The 4,458-nt window shown below is 35.4% G+C and overlaps 1 pseudogene; it reads right to left on the bottom strand.

Annotated features, from left to right (window-relative positions):
* Positions 1-528: 528 nt before the first annotated feature.
* LOC147401463 (protein MIZU-KUSSEI 1 pseudogene) lies at positions 529-2,119 on the bottom strand (annotated as a pseudogene).
* Between the last annotated feature and the right edge of the window lie 2,339 nt (positions 2,120-4,458).

The following is a 4,458-nucleotide window of genomic DNA, read 5'->3' as shown; positions in this document are numbered from 1 at the left end:
TTGTGATTGCAAGTGCCCCCATTATAAATCCACCCTCTACAAATTGGAATCTTATCATAATTCAAATCCTCAATCCGTATCCAAAATAATCAGATCAGAATGGATCAGATTTTGGGTTTGATCCAATCTTTCGACAGTCCTAGAAACCTTAGATTTAAAACTTGACTTTAATGCCTATGGGGCCCATGTTGACAACTCATGAATCAACTTAGATGAATCAAATAAAAATATATGAATATCTAAAAATAGTGTTTTATATTTAAAATAAATAAAAATATTTATTTTCTTCTCCTGCAAAATCATATGCATAGCTGAGTTAACACAAATTTTATAAGTCAACTCAGAGAGTTGATTGGACCAAGCTGGTGTCGAGTCACCTTGAAAAAAAATCGAGTCAAGTTTTAACCCAATTTAATGTGTTTTAAAACTATGTTTCATACATGAAAGAAAAAAAAAAAAACACTAAAATTCAAATGCATCTTTGTCAATTCAACAAGGGTAATATGGGAATCCCATTTAAGATCAAAATATTCCAAAAATTAAAAAGAGAGTCATGTTTGCATTGCTAATGTTTTATACATAGATATACCCAACACCTCACTACTTAATGATCATGCTATAATGCATTTACCATACACCAACCAACTTAGAATTACAAAAGCACAATAAATACCAAACCCTTTCCCAAAAGAAAAAAAAAAGAAAAAGAAAAATAAAGATTGAGATAAACCTCCTCTTCCATGGGGTTCAAGAGCTGCAAACATTGTTACACAACTCTTAACCAAGAACTACATAATAATAGTGAATCTTATACTCTAAGCAAATAAATACTAAGTTCAGGACCACCAGTACCATCAGGATTCATCATATAGAACGCCTCGGAATCTCTAGACCCAACAACTCGTTCGAATTTAGCTCTCATATACATGAGTTCGCTTTCGGACCCGACTCCATTCCCCGGCAACACTCCCGCACCCATCGAAATAGGTTCAACTGCTTTCAACACCTTTGAAGATTCAGGCCCACATTCTCTCCTCATAGCAAACCCATATTTTTTTCCATTACAATAAGTCCTCCAAAGAGGCTCTTCAAGCAATTTCACTCCTTTCTTCTCCACATTCTTATCACATTCCAATGCAATTCGAACTAACCCCGACGCCATTTCTCGAACCAATCCACTTGTTGGTGTGGCAAGTTCAATTAAAAATGCCGGATACGATTTTGTATCCTCTTGAAATGCAAAATGTACGTGCCCGCGCCGATACCCATAAAGGGTACCGATCACACGGGCACCAAGACCCGATTTCGATCGATTCTTACCAAAATTGGCAAGAATTGACCGAAGTCGGGAAACTGTCACAATAGGTTGTGACAATTTCTTTTTTGAAGTCGGCGGCACCACTGATGATGATGATGAAATTGGTGCCGAGTTCTTAACCTCTCCTTTCTTCTCCTCTTCTTCCTCCTCCTCCTCCTCCTCACAGTTTTTGTGTGAGGAGGTGAAGGAGGTTAGAACTTCTTGTTCTTGTTCTTCATCTTCACCACCCTTATTCCTCCAAGGAAAGTTTCTTCTTGAGAATGAGAAGGAAGAGTCATGAGGGGTCTTAGACATGATTGTCTTCATCTGAGAAAGCAAATCAAACTAAGTAATAAGTCCTTAAAGATGGGTGTGGAGACTAGAGAGAGATTTGAGATTCTCTTTACTTTCTCTTTTGTAGATGTGTGGGGGCTCTAATTTATTCTTTGCTTCTATTCCTTTTTATCAGTAGTACTACTGAGGGACTGCAAGAGAATCCTGACAAAAGGGAAGATGAGCAGACCCACCAAACTATATTAGGAAACAAAGTAGACATATTTACTCCATAAATACAAAGATTAGAGAGATATGGAGAGACAATAGTGACAGACTGCAGAGAGATGTAAATAGAGACACATTTGAAATTGAGAGAAGAGGAATCTGAGGAGACAATATTTGTGTGATTTCTTTTTCTTGTTGGGAGCAGCAGAAATAGTGAAAACTGTGGGGTCAGGAGAGAAAGAGAGGCTTGACTGCCTAGTCTGACTTGCATTGGAAACCGTTATGAGCAGCTTAAGCCATACCAACCGTACCCACCACCATCCTCCCTTTGGTCCTTCAGTACTTCTCCATTCTCCATTCTCCAATATTTACCTCCTTTTTCTTTATATTGTTTTGGACATTCTAGTGTTTTAATTTGATGGTCCATTGCTTCTAGCTGGTTTTCTTGGATTTCTCTAGGCGTGGTTTCTTCAAGACCCATTATGTGTTGATGTGCACTTGTGACACTAGGTAGACCCCATAGACATCATTTGATTTGATTACTCATTTCTGGACTGTCCTAAGGGACCATTCTGAATTGAGGATTAATTTCTATATTTGAGACAAATTAGTGGATCAACTAGAATTGGAGACATCTAATCCCCTCCCTATATTGTAATTAAGAACCACAACTTGTCTAGAAAATGAGATTTTTACATAGTTATGAATCTACTTTTATGCAAAACACCAAAACAATTCAGACTAGTGTTTCCTAAGATAGACCCCAGTAAACTGAGAATAATAATTATCAATTTAAGGAGGAGATAAGGACAAAGATTGAGAGATCATAACATTTCAATGTTTTATATGTTGAAAAAATGGGGAACAGATCCTTGTAGCTCCATTTTTCCTATAGTGCTTCTACACGGTTAACAGAGTGCCATGTCAACCACAATTTTATAATATACTGTTTAAAAGTGTTTGACAATTAGAGGTTTAGTCACCGTCCATTTTCAAAGTCCTCGATCATCTTGAAAAAAGATTTTTTTTATTTTTATATATCAAATCTGATCTAAACACACAAGTACAACATATTTGAACTGCTAAATTTTTTTTTTTCTGTAAATAATGTTTTGTGTGCTGCAGAAGAAGAGCTACAGGGTGCTATAGGAAAATGAGGCTACAAAGGATTCTTTCCCCCCAAAAATGTTTTCTTGGCATGATACCCTCGTAGGAGTCTTCAAAAAGAAGAACAAAAAAATTATTTAGATTCTTTAAATATTGTAGAGGTTGTGGGTGTGGAGAGTTAAATGGGGAAAAAAAAAAAAAAAACCTAACTTAATCAACATAATACTCTCACACTTGAAGGTGCCCAAAGGACTAGAACCAAGAATATTAATGCTTTTAACCAACGAGCGTTAGGCACAGTGGACAAGGCATTCCTCCAAAAGGGAGAGGTCTTGAGTTCAAATCACCTCATTGACCACTCACAAAGATTTATCTATATTTACTTAATATGTGATTTGTGAGGTATTATATGCACCCAGGGGATTTGGACGAGATATGGTGCTCGAAGAGGTCAGTTGCCTCGCCCTTACTAGTCAGGCCTATAGGTTTGGAACCCGTCATCACACACACACACACACACACACACACACACACCTATATATATTAATGCCTTACATGAGTCAAAAGTCAATTGGATCCCATGCCCAAGACAAGTTGTTTTAAGTTTAGAAAAGCATAGGTGCATATGGTAAGAAATGAGGTGAGGAGGAGGCGTCCTGCTGGCCAATTCCATGAGATGTAAGCCTCTAGACATAAGGGATAAGCCTCACATGCATGTGATTTTTAAAACTCATACAACATTTAATATTGAAAAAAAATATAAGAAACAGAAGTAGTCACTACATATTTCCAAATTTCAATTTCAAACCCATGCAAAGTAGTAAAATATTATTAAATTATATTTCAACAAGAAATAATATTTATATTTGAAATTTTCTGAAATAAATAATTATTTTGCAAAAAATGTAACTCAATGTTGTTATTCAAAGAAAAATTCCTCTACATAATACTAAATACTAAAAAAACAGTATTTACACATCAAATCAATTCAGCATCAAACCCCAAGGGTTGGTGAGATGGCCAAGACCACACTTCAAGAGCCAGAAAGATTGACAATATGTATATATATTTAAAAAAAAAAATTTAAATAATAGAAGAATAGATTGACAATATGTATATAAATAATAATAATAAATTAATGCCTTATTTGCGCTTTAAGTTAAGGCATACTGCCTCAATCACTTTCTTGCTTCTTCCTTGTGCCTTTGGACATTTTAATGAATCTCACTTTGAGGCTCACCACACCTCAAGCCTCAAAGTGAGATTTACGTTCAATCTAAGTTTACTAAATGACTATTCAAAAGTAGTCAAAGAACAATAAAGCTCCAAAGCATTTACTAAATGACTATTCAAAAATATTGAAAGAGCACTAAAGCATTTAAAACTAGCACAGAATGATCCTTTGTGATTCAAAAATACATACAAAGAAGAGTATAAAGTAAATACTTTATACAATTTATAGATGACAAGACACGATATTGAATAGTGTAATGTTTACTAAGAGCAAGGATGAGGAATTAGAAGAATTAGAAACTGTACAACAAACGAAAAGC

This window comes from Akebia trifoliata, chromosome 5, assembly GCF_017979445.1.
Source record: "Akebia trifoliata isolate Shusen 1 chromosome 5, ASM1797944v1, whole genome shotgun sequence".
Lineage (NCBI taxonomy): Eukaryota > Viridiplantae > Streptophyta > Magnoliopsida > Ranunculales > Lardizabalaceae > Akebia > Akebia trifoliata.
Note: the sequence above shows the minus strand (reverse complement) of the source record. Positions and strands in the feature narration are given on the sequence as shown.